Source organism: Entelurus aequoreus, linkage group LG21, assembly GCF_033978785.1.
Source record: "Entelurus aequoreus isolate RoL-2023_Sb linkage group LG21, RoL_Eaeq_v1.1, whole genome shotgun sequence".
NCBI classification, from domain to species: domain Eukaryota; kingdom Metazoa; phylum Chordata; class Actinopteri; order Syngnathiformes; family Syngnathidae; genus Entelurus; species Entelurus aequoreus.
In genome coordinates, this window is record NC_084751.1 from 40,624,694 (window position 1) to 40,638,488 (window position 13,795).

The following is a 13,795-nucleotide window of genomic DNA, read 5'->3' on the forward strand; positions in this document are numbered from 1 at the left end:
AACATTCATTTCCACTGGTGGTTTGTTCGCACGGATTCAGTTTAAAACGATCAATGCTGCAGTTCAAACCATTATCAGTGCATGTCAAAAGACTCCAACAGCATGTTAAATGACCTGCAATTGGTGTCTGCATCGCCAAATTCTATAGATTCCAAGCCAGGCTAATTCTATGTAAGCCCATCAGCTGTGAAAACCTACAATCTTATTTTTCCTGTGCGTTCTCCAATCCGAACACACATTAGTCATCTTGTGGCTGCATCCATGGCACGTCAACATCAAGCATTCCTCCATAAGTAAACGGCTTTTTCAAATGCAAATGTGCCTCGTCTAATCCTCCATTCTTCTGTATTTGCATGCTGTTCTGAAAATGCCTCAAACCCCCTTTGCCTCTGCCACCTAACACCCCGCTCACCCGTCTTTCATCACACAAAAACAAAGGTGTTTACACGATTCTGTGCAGCAACCGCTGCAAACTCGTCGGAGCACTGCGGGGAAGCAAATTAGACAGCCAGGAAAATGGTGTCACTAATAATCCATTTCACGCTGTGCCATTTCTTTGATGAATCAGAATAAAATGTCAAGACATGATAAGGCCTCGACGACTAAAAACAAACAAAAGGCAACACTTTTCACTTGAAAATGAGCACGTATCGTACGAGTAATTGAAAGTGACAAGACCAAGCTCACATTTGCATGATCGATCCTTTGGATGATGTCATATTGACTATGTAGCATATTTGATACAAACAACCCTAATTGTGTGAATGCTCCAAAATGCATCTATTTATTTGGCACGCTCTACCTTCCACATTTTTCATCCGATTCAAACCGTTCCAACTTCAAACTGTTCAGGCTATTCGGGCATCGCGAGCTTCCCCTCGATAAATTCCCAGATTTCCCAGAATTCCAGGTTTTCCGGGACATTTTTCCCATTCAAAATGAATTGGACATTTTTCAAAACTTCCACCATTTCCATGTTTTTCAACCGATTCAAACCATTCCACCTTCAACATATCCCACTCATCCTGGACATTCAAACTATCATTTTTTTCTAGTTAAAAAAAATTCCAGGAATTTCCGTTTTTTCAAACCCTTTTTGTCTGTCGACTACTCCTTCCACATTTTTCAACCCATTTAAACCGTTCCACCGTCAAATCATTCCTCTTAATCGGGACAAAAAAACTAAGTTGTTTCTTGAACTGGAAAAATTCCCGTTTTTCCCGAAATTCCAGGAATTCCGTAATACCATTTCTCAATGAAAAATGTTACTACTTCAACATTTCCCGACCAATTTGAAAAATTCCAACACCAACCATTACATTTTTTTTGCATTTTCAATAAAATTCCCTCTTTTACCAAAATTCCCAAATTTGCATGAAATCCCCATTAAAAAGAATGGGACATTTTTCAAACTTCCACAACTCCCACATTTTTTATCCAATTAAAATCGTTCCAACTTCAAAATATTCAGCCTGTTCATGAAATTTGTGCTCCCTTTCAAAAATTAAAAAAAAAAAAAAAATCCCAAATTTCCTGGAATTCTCCGTTTTTTGGGACATTTTCCGCATTCCAAATGAATTATCCATTGTTCACACTTCCACAATTCCCACATTTTCCAACCGATTCAAACCATTCCAACGTCAACACATTCCACTCATCCTGGACATTCAAACTAACTCTTCCCCAAGTTCCAAAACAAATTCCGGTTTTCCTGGAAATTAAAATGCTTCCTCAACATTCAAACCATTCCAACATTCTAACTATTTATACATTTATACTACATTCTATCTGCATTTCAGTTCAACTTCAGCATTGGAGCATTCACATGCAATTCCTTCGGGAATTGCCTTATCTAGTTTATTTTAAAATATTGCATTTGGACAATCAAATATGTACTTATATGATGGTTAAAGTTAGTGCCAAATGTGTGCAAAAGGCTGTTTTGGACCAGATATATTTCAAAGTTTTTTATGTTGACAAATATCCTTACATGTTGTTAAATTAAGTACATTTTATATATTGAAGCTAAGAATAAAAACAACAACAATATTTTACAGGTATGTTCCAATCAGGATTTTATGCCTGTACCAATCATCCAAAAGTCAGATCGGCCGATACCAAAATCGATACCTGTCGCATGTGTCAACTGAAACATAATCTCTTGGGCAGAGGTCTGCGTACTAAAGCGTTACCTTCGTCTGCAGCATTTCCGAGGTGACAAAACAATGGGTCGTGGTGCATCGCCGCGGACGGAAAACGTACGGTCGGAGTGCGGACTCTGCACACCGCGAGATATATGAGAAGCTACTTGATAAACCATCACCCGGAAAAATACATTTGTGATAAAAAATATTTTGTAAATCGTTTTATAAACATGTTCTGGTTGGAGTCCTTAATTACAAAATGATTAACATTTTATAAAATAATAGAGAAGGTTTAAACATTGCCATGCAGCAATATGAAGACCATTAACTTGTACAACATGTAATATACAGAATATCAGAAGCAAATATTAAGCTATAAATATGACAGATTACAGCTGGGATAGGCTCCAGCCCCCTCGTTTCCCCAAATGGGACACGCGGTACAAAATGGGTGGATGGATATTACAAAAACATCTTTGACAATTAAAGCGTGATCATGACAATTCATATTTTGTGTTATTTATGCGTGAAACTGTGTAGTGTAGCTCCTCCTCTGAATGCAAGTGCTCCTAAAGCGTGAAATAAATTTGAAGTGAATTATGTTTATACAGCACTTTTCTCTAGTGACTCAAAGCGCTTTACATAGTGAAACCAATTATCTGCATCTTTTAGCTACATTTAAAACATGTGTGGGTGGCACTGGGAGCAGGTGGGCAAGTGTCTTGCACAAGGACACAAAGGCAGTGACCAGGATGGCAAAAGCGGGGATCAAACCTGGAACCCTCAGGTTGCTGGCACGGCCGCTCTACCAACCAGTAGCAGGAATAGAAATTATGTATTTTTGTTACAAAATACAAAATCTGCCGAGATACCAAAACACAGTAGGCATTTTTGTTTAATTGTCATTAAATCATGTTTGTCCTTTTTGTATTGAGCTGTTCATGGTGTTATAACTTGAAAATCACCTGTCTAGGGTACACTTATTAAAGATGAAAAATCATATAAATCTATATCTATATATATATATATATATCGATTATTGTGATTAATTTTGAATTAACTATCAAAAAAAAAAATATTATTGCAATTAAATATTTTAATCGTTTGACAGCCCAAATATATATTTATATATATATATAGATATATATATATATATATATATATATATATATATATATATATATATATATATATATATATATATATATATATATATATATATATATATACCGTATTTTTCGGACTATAGGGCGCACCGGATTATAAAGCGCACTGCCAATGAGCGGGTCTATTCAGGTCTATTTTCATACAAAAGGTGTCATATTTAGATTTTTGTGGCCGGTCTTACCTACGTGGCTCACCTTCGACGGCGTTTTCAACAGTTTTTAGCGCTTTGACAGATATAAGTAAGAACTTTACACTACGTTATATTACAAATGGCAACAGCGGAAGATGAATGCCACAAAAGAAGGTAGAGAAAGAGAAGAAGCTTATGACTACGGTGTCGCCACAGACTACAATGGCGGACTCGCGCGCACTTTCAGGACTTATACAGATCCCAAATACACATCAGTAGGTACCAGATGGTAAGAAAAGTTGGTTTTGCATAATATTGCGAAACAAAGCGCCAGGTAATATGGCTAATAGGTGCCATTTTGCGGTCCTCATACACACACCATAATAATACTCGTATGTTTAATGCGCCGACAATCCATCAAGCGGTGCGGCTTCAGAGCTTACCGAAGTCGTACTAAAAACATGTTGACAGATTTTTGAGTGCCGTGTGGAATGTTCTATATTCACAATGGAACATTTAAAGTTTTGGTGTTGTTTACTGCCATCACATTGCAGTCTACACGTATCTCTTATGTCTGACTGCCATCTACCGGTCACACTTATCATTATACCATGTACCAAATAAAATTGCTTTGAGGTCAGTAAGGACAACCACAATTATGCCGTTCTTTAGGCGCACCTACGTTATAAGGCGCACTGTCGATTTTTGAGAAAATGAAAGGATTTTAAGTGCGCCTTATAGTCCGAAAAATACGAAATATACTGTATATACTATAAATATGTTTTTTTTTTCTTCTGCTACCCACCACTCCACTTGTAACTAGTCCACTGGTTCTTTACCTGGGTTCGATCGAACCCTAGGGGTTCGGTGAGTCGGCCTCAGGGGTTCGACGGAGCCTCCGCCGCGGAGGTCAAGACACACCCGACTCATCGTGTAAATAAAAACTTCTCTCCATCGGTGTATACCCCCTAACAATGTTCCCTCTAATTTTCCATATGCTTGAGCAAACGCAAAAACTCCTTGAGCATTCAGTGGAGCACATGTGAGCGACGTCAGACGTGCACATGCACTGTGGCCACACCAGTCCCAAACCCGACTAAATAACAAGTTAAATGTTTTATTATTATAATCATTATAGTCATTATAATCCAAGAGATTATTTTCTAATATAAGTGTTTTGGCCCACTTACAATGACAATAACAAAAAATATTGTTTTTCATGAGCTGTGTACTAGTATTGTATGTCTGGGTGGGGGGTCCTGCTTTGGAAATAATGTGTACCCCTTTCAGATATCGCATTTTGTTCCCACTAAAACATTCACATGTTGCACAATGAGATGTAAACATGGGATCATGTGTACATTCCTGTAACTTTCTGTTTGTAGAATATATCTTTATTAGTATTTCTTTAATATAATAACATCATTTCATGATTAACAAGTCACGCTGAGGGTGGTCATACAAACAACTTTACAAATATGCGCCACACTGTGTACCCACACCAAACAAGAATGACAAACATATTTCGGGAGAACATCCGCACCGTAACACAACATAAACACAACAGAACAAATACCCAGAATCCTTTGCAGCCCTAACTCTTCCGGGCTACAAAAACACCCCCGTTACCCCCAACCCCGCCCACCTCTTTTTCAAAGCCTGCAGTGAAGAGAAAGGTTAGTGATGAGCAAAGACAATTCCAGGAAAAGTGGGAGATGCAATATTCCTTTGTTGAGCACAGGGGCACCCCGACGTGTCTCATTTGCACAGAGAAAGTTGCAGTGCACAAGGAATACAATTTGAAACGTCATAATACAACTAGACATGCTGAGGAGTATGCAAAATACCAGGGAGATGAGCGAGTGAACCGGGTTGTACATTTTAAAAGCAGTCTACTGAGGCAACAAGATTTCTTCAAGAAAGCAAGCGAAAAGAGCGATGCAGCAGTCAAAGCTAGCTACATGGTGAGTGAGATGGTTGCTAGGGCGGGAAAGCCATTCACAGAAGGTGAATTCATTAAAAAGTGCATGTTAGATTTTATTCAAGAAATATTTTTATCGCGGCCCAGCCTCACCCAGTTTCTGCATCCAGTGGCCCCCAGGTAAATTGAGTTTGAGACCCCTGGTCTATCTGGTACATACTTGCCAACCTTGAGACCTCTGATTTCGGGAGGTGGGGGGCGTGGTCGGGGATGGGGCGGGGGGCGTGGTTGGGAGCGTGGTTAAGAGGGGAGTAGTATATTTACAGCTAGAATTCACCAAGTCAAGTATTTCATATATATATATCCTGAAAATATGCAAACAAAACTGTGTTTGGATAATTGATACTTCAAACTTGCGTAAATAAATCTTAAGGAATATAACATAACTTGGCTTCTGAGAGCTTCAACATGTAATGAATAAAATGCTAAAGTTGTTGATAAACAAGCAATTATTTTAATAACTAAATATGGTCATTTTAAATGAATTATTATGATCATTTCAAATTAATTATTTCAAATATATTTATTTTAATGTATAATTATGTGGCTGGATGTAATAAGGAGTCAGAAAAACTACAAATAAAATTACAATTAATTTTGATGTTTTTAGCTAAATATAGTAAAAATGTATTTAGTTTAGTTTTTAAAAATTAATAAATATATTTATTTTTAGGTAAGATGAACATAATAATAAAATGTATCTCTAGTTTGGATGATTTAGTTCTTGTCACCCTGTTGTCCTCCCGTCTCTTCCCCGAGGATGGCTCCATGTGCTGGGCAAGCGCCTGGAGATGCCCTACGTCAACAACACGGTCGGCGGCCCGTCGGTGCGCAGCTCGTACATCGCCGCCCTCTACTTCAACCTCAGCAGCCTGACCAGCGTCGGCTTTGGTAACGTGTGCGCCAACACGGACGCCGAGAAGATCTTCTCCATCTGCACCATGCTCATCGGCGGTACGCCTCGTATGGAATAACGTGATTGGGCAGGCACGCTGTTTATATCGTGGGAAAGCGGACGTGAAAAAAGGCTGTCCTCACTCAGGTCCGCATGGAGCTGGAGGGGGCGTGGCCTCCAGCTCCGGCTGAAAATCGGGAGATTTTCGGGAGAATATTTGTTTTCGGGAGAGGCGCTGAATTTCGGGAGTCTCCCGGAAAATTCGGGAGGGTTGGCAAGTATGATCTGGTATGATGCAGGTAGTCGGTGATTATCACATAGACATCTCGTCAACATTTTTTTTTTTTACAAGTTTTCCCGTGTGGGGGTTACAGGGATGGCAAGGAACGCAAATGACAAAACAATTTAGGCTCTGTTGACAGTTTTTTGGCCCCATTAAATGTGGGGGCACGTGACAGCAAACGGAGGGTCTGGAGCTGATAAATGTCCTCCTAATAAAGCCCATATAATGAGTGACAGTCTTATTTGCCCTTGAAAGCTTCTTGGTGTCACATTCTGGATTTGATGCACTTAATGGCCCTCGAGAGCATTTGTGCGAAGCATTCAGGTTTGAGCGTAATCATCGGCACTATTCAACGACTCGCCTGCCTCGTTTTATCACCCCCGAATCAGAACTGCGACAATGATTGAAAATTGACAGAAAACAATGGCGCTTTGTTTATATTCCCCCCATGTCCTACTCAGCGGGTATTGCTTGGCGTTCCCGGCTGCAAAACTTCCTATCAGGTGGCTTCAAAGGAGAGCACTTGGCACTTGACAAAGAGAAACACACTGCCGATTTGTCATCTTCCATTTATCCACCTGCGTCGAGGATAGGGAGGCTTTAACAAGAGGGACGTCTTTGTGGAATCTGTTCAACATCCTGATTGGAAATGACAAGCCAGGTGGTGCGTTCAGCCCTGCAGGGGAGATCAAAGAGTTGAAGCTGCATGTGACATCTTGGTATGGATCGGAACCGAACCGATAACCCTCTCACCTCGACTCATTAGCACCTGTTGTGTGCTAATTAGCCGGATCCATTGACATTGCAGAAACTGTCTAAATTTACAACTTGGTGTTGGACCTCGGCGACGTCCCCCCGCGGGCCTCATCTGTTTGTCTGAGCAAATACGGGAACAGGTGTTCTACTCGCTCACAGAAACAGCGTGGTAACTCTCAAAGTTGGGTGGGGGTGTTTTTCAGCGCTTTGTGGGACCTGCTTCAAGTTGATGTTTTTTGGTTTCTGGTTCTTAAGCCAATCATGAGAATTCCATTAGGGCAGCAAAAGACGCTCCTAGAAACGTTGGTCAGTCCAGGATTTGGCTTTGAACCATCATTTGTTCTCTAATTAATTTGTTTTTCAAGGGGATCTACCGTATTTTCCGGACCATAGGGCGCACTGGATTATAAGGCGCACTGCCGATGAGCGGGTAGAGTCAGGTTTTTTTTCATTCAAAAGGCGCACCGGATTATAGGGCGCATTAAAGGCCTACTGAAATGAGATTTTCTTATTCAAACGGGGATAGCAGATCCATTCTGCGTCATACTTGATCATTTCGCGATATTGCCATATTTTTGCTGAAAGGATTTAGTAGAGAACATCGACAATAAAGTTCGCAACTTTTGGTCGCTGATAAAAAAAGCCTTGCCTGTACCGGAAGTAGCGTGACGTCACAGGTTGTGGAGCTCCTCACATCTGCACATTGTTTACAATCATGGCCACCAGCAGCGAGAGCGATTCGGACCGAGAAAGCGACGATTTCCCCATTAATTTGAGCGAGGATGAAAGATTTGTGGATGAGGAAAGTGAGAGTGAAGGACTAGAGGGCAGTGGAAGCGATTCAGATAGGGAAGATGATGTGAGAGGCGGGTGGGACCTGATATTCAGCTGGGAATGACTAAAACAGTAAATAAACACAAGACATATATATACTCTATTAGCCACAACACAACCAGGCTTATATTTAATATGCCACAAATTAATCCGCATAACAAACACCTCCCCCCTCCCGTCCATTTAACCCGCCAATACAAATCAAACACCCGCACAACACACTCAATCCCACACCTCCGCAAAGTTCATGCAGCACATATATTTCCCCAAAGTTACGTACGTGACATGCACATAGCGGCAAGCACGTACGGGCAAGCGATCAAATGTTTGGAAGCCGCAGCTGCGTACTCACGGTAGCGCGTATCCAACTCAAACTCCTCCTGGTAAGAGTCTCTGTTGTCCCATCTCCACAAGCATGCGTATCCAACTCAAAGTCCTCCTGGTAAGAGTCTCTGTTGTCCCAGTTCTCCACTGGCCAATGGTAAAGCTTGACTGTCATAGTTCGGGAATGTAAACAATGAAACACGTAGCGGCTGTTTGTGTTGCTGCAGCCGGCCGCTAATACACCGCTTCCCACCTACAGCTTTCTTCTTTGCTATCTCCATTGTTCATTAAACAAATTGCAAAAGATTCACCAACACAGATGTCCAGAATACTGTGGAATTTTGCGATGAAAACAGACGACTTAATAGCTGGCCACAATGGTGTCCCAAAATGTCCGCTACAATACGTGACGTCATGCGCAAACGTCATCATACCGAGACGTTTTCAGCAGGAAATTTAAAATTGCACTTTACTAATCTAACATGTGTTGCAATGTTAAGATTTCATCATTGATATATAAACTATCAGAGTGCGTGGTCGGTAGTAGTGGCTTTCAGTAGGCCTTTAAAGGGGTCATATTATTATAATTTTTTTCTAAATGTAAAATACTTCCTTGTGGTCTACATAACATGTAATGGTGGTTCTTTGGTCAAAATGTTGCATAGATGATGTTTTACGGATCATCTTCAAGCCGCTTTCTGAACGTCTCTTCAGGATGCACCGTTTTGTGGGCGGTCTTATTTATGTGGCTCACCTTCGGCAGCGTCTTCTCCCCGCCATCTTTGATGTAGCGGTGTAGCGTGCAAGGACGGGAGTGGAAGAAGTGTCAAAAAGATGGCGCTAACTGTTTTAATGACATTCAGACTTTACTTCAATCAATAACGGAGCAGCCCCTCCTCATCCGGAAGCAACAACAACAAGGCCGGAAATGTGTTCCGTGAAAAACCGTCTGACCCGAACTCTCTACTAACTAAAGTTCCTTGATTGATGTGGAGGGGGGCGTGGCCTGCAGAACTGCAGCGAAGCGGAGTGTGCCAGGACCGGCCTCGAAGTCAGCGACAGGTGCGTAGATGGCCCAGGTGGACCTTATTATCTAATCACCTGTCGCTCTGTTTAAGCAGCAGCCGGGGAGAAGAGTGGAAGAGCTGGCGTGAGAGGAGAGAGCGTGACTGTCAAAGCCGAAAAAAGACAATTGCTGGAAAGCAACCGACAGCCTTTTATTGAAAAATAAAACGGTATTGCACCATGAAACGGGCTCGCAGGGAAATGTTTGGTGGTCTGGAGGACCCACTGGGAGGCGACTTCCACAGGTGAATAATGTAAACTCACTACACCGGTATGTTTTAGCGCTTTCATGGCGAGTTTACTGACAGATATAAGTAAGAACCTTACACTACTTTATATTAGAAATGGCAACAGCGGAGGATGAATGTCCCATAACAAGAAGATAGAGAAAAATAAGAAGCTTATTGACTACGGCGTCACACGTACTACAAAGGCAGACATGCAGAATTTTCCAGGACTTATGCAGATCCAAAATACACATCAGCGAGTACCAGAAGGTAAGAATAGTTGCTTTTGCATAATATTGTGAAACAAAACGCCAGATAATATGTCTTACCTTTTACACACACCGTAATAATACTTGTATGTTTAATGCGCTGACAATCCATCAAGTGGTGCGGCTTCATAGCTTACCAAAGTCGTACTAAAACATGTTGATAGATTTTTGAGCGCTGTGTGTAATGTTCTATATTTTCAATGGAACATATGACATGTTGGTGTTGTTTACTTGAGTCATATTGCCATCATATTGCAGTCTACACGTATCTCTTATGTTTGACTGCCATATACTGGTTGCACTTATCATTACACCATGTACCAAATAAAATTGCTTCAAGGTCGGGAAGAAAAAGCAGAATTATTACGTATATTACGCATATCAGGTTATAAGGCGCACTGTCGAGTTTTGAGAAAATATAGTCTGTAAAATACGGTACATAGAAATTGCTATTATCAATAGCTCACACTAAATCACTTTTATATTTATCATGTCAAATGACGAACGCCCCCACAACTCTCTTAAATCTCCTCATTATGATCAGAACTATCAATCAATCAATCAATCAATGTTTCCTTATATAGCCCTAAATCACGAGTGTCTCAAAGGGCTGCACAAGCCACAACGACATCCTCGGCTCAGATCCTACATCAGGGCAAGGAAAAACTCAACCCAATGGGATAACAATGAGAAACCTTGGAGGGGACCGGTGCAATGGACGTCGAGTGGATCTAGCATAATATTGTGAGAGTCCAGTCCATAGTGGATCTAACATAATATTGTGAGAGTCCAGTCCATAGTGGATCTAACATAATATTGTGAGAGTCCAGTCCATAGTGGATCTAACATAATAGTGTGAGAGTCCAGTCCATAGTGGATCTAACATAATAGTGTGAGAGTCCAGTCCATAGTGGATCTAACATAATATTGCGAGAGTCCAGTCCATAGTGGATCTAACATAATAGTATGAGAGTCCAGTCCATAGTGGATCTAACATAATATTGTGAGAGTCCAGTCCATAGTGTATCTAACATAATAGTGAGAGTCCAGTCCATAGTGGATCTAACATAATATTGTGAGAGTCCAGTCCATAGTGGATCTAACATAATAGTGACAGTCCAGTCCATAGTGGATCTAACATAATAGTGAGGGTCCAGTACATAGTGGATCTAACATAATAGTGAGAGTCCAGTCCATAGTGGATCTAACATAATAGTGTGAGAGTCCAGTTCATAGTGGATCTAACATAATAGTGAGAGTCCAGTCCATAGTGGATCCAACATAATAGTGAGAGTCCAGTCCATAGTGGATCTAACATAATAGTGTGAGAGTCCAGTTCATAGTGGATCTAACATAATAGTGAGAGTCCAGTCCATAGTGGATCTAACATAATAGTGAGAGTCCAGTCCATAGTGGATCTAACATAATAGTGAGAGTCCAGTCCATAGTGGATCCAACATAATAGTGAGAGTCCAGTCCATAGTGGATCTAACATAATAGTGTGAGAGTCCAGTTCATAGTGGATCTAACATAATAGTGAGAGTCCAGTCCATAGTGGATCTAACATAATAGTGAGAGTCCAGTCCATAGTGGATCTAACATAATAGTGAGAGTCCAGTCCACAGTGGGGCCAGCAGGAGACCATCCCGAGTGGAGACGGGTCAGCAGCGCAGAGACGTCCCCAACTGATGCACAGATGAGTGGTCCGCCCTGGGTCCCGGCTTTGGACAGCTAGCGTTTCATCTGTGGTCACCGAATTTGTGCCCCCCCTCCACGAAGGAGAGGGGGGTAGAGCAGAAAAGAAACGGCAGATCAACTGGTCTAAAAGGGGGGTCTATTTAAAGGCTAGAGTATACAAATGAGTTTTAAGATGGGACTTAAATGCTTCTACTGAGGTAGCATCTCTAACTGTTACTGGTAGGGCAATCCATAGTACTGGAGCCCCAATAGAAAACGCTCTATAGACCGCAGACCTTTTTTGGGCTCTGATAATCACTAATAAGCCGGAGTTCTTTAAATGCAAATTTCTTGCCGGGACATATGGTACAATACAATCAGCAAGATAGGATGAAGCTAGACCAGGCCTGGGCAATTATTTTGACTCGAGGGGCCAAATTTAGAGAAAAAAATACGTCTGAGGGCCGGTATATCTATTTTTAGGAACACAAATACAAAACCTCACAATAATGTCTGATTGAATGCTAAAAAAGTTATGACAGACTGCTTAAAAAAACAGAATGGTATTTTCCCTTTTTTTATGAATGAGACATGCAGAATGTACATGAAAATAAAGAATGCAGGATTTACAATATTACCTATGAACGATAAAACACTGAATATTGACAACATATGCAAAAGCTCAGATTCCGACCATTGAAATACTTTGTATAGTTCAATACTTACTGTAATTTGAAAGATGTGACTTTAGGCTTTTACTACTTAAGTATAAAATACTACACGGTCTAGCTCAGACCTGGGCAAATTAAGGCCCGGGGGCCACATGCGGCCCGTTAAAGGCCTACTGAATTTTTTTTTTTTAATTTAAACGGGGATAGCAGATCCATTGTATGTGTCATACTTGATCACAAAAAACGTATGGAGTGTATTTCTTTAAAGTTAAGACTAGTTTAAAGTTATCTTCATTGAAAAGTACAGTGCTTTTCCTTCAAATATAAGGACATTTCAATGTGACCCCAAACTTTTGAACGGTAATGTACATCTAACACAATTTCCCAAAAGCACTGTACTTTTCAATGAAGATAACTTTAAACTGGTCTTAACTTTAAAGAAATACACTCTATACATTGCTAATGTGGTAAATGACTATTCTAGCTGCAAATGTCTGGTTTTTGGTGCAATATCTACATAGGTGTATAGAGGCCCATTTCCAGCAACTATCACTCCAGTGTTCTAATGGTACAATGTGTTTGCTCATTGGCTCAGAAGGCTAATTGATGATTAGAAAACCCTTGTGCAATCATGTTCACACATCTGAAAACAGTTTAGCTCGTTACAGAAGCTACAAAACTGACCTTCCTTTGAGCAGATTGAGTTTCTGGAGCATCACATTTGTGGGGTCAATTAAACGCTCAAAATGGCCAGAAAAAGAGAACCTTCATCTGAAACTCGACAGTCTATTCTTGTTCTTAGAAATGAAGGCTATTCCACAAAATTGTTTGGGTGACCCCTAACTTTTGAACGGTAGTGTATGTATATAGGTATATAAAGGTATATACAGTATAGGCGTAATATGATCAAACTTTCTTGTTCTTGTCAAAAGTCTAGCAGCCGCATTTTGTACCAACTGTAATCTTTTAATGCTAGACATAGGGAGACCCGAAAATAATACGTTACAGTAATCGAGACGAGACGTAACGAACGCATGAATAATGATCTCAACTACACATATATGCTCCATACTAAGTAGCAAAACAGAAAAAAACATATGATCCGAACAAACACACAAGCTTGGAACCGTGTCAACATTTTTTACATCAACCGTTCCATCCCTGATTTTCACCCGAGTAATCGACCTTGACTTAACGTTTCCTCCGCACGTCTCTAAAGGAATATTTTGTTTGAAGTCTATTGTTGTAGGTGATGTTTCAGGTAATGAGCGAGAGGACAGTCGTGCTGTTGGCTGATGACAGGCAGTAATTAAGACACTGATCCTGTAATTAAGCAGCGGCAGGTAGCTTGTGCTTTGAATGCTTAATTTCC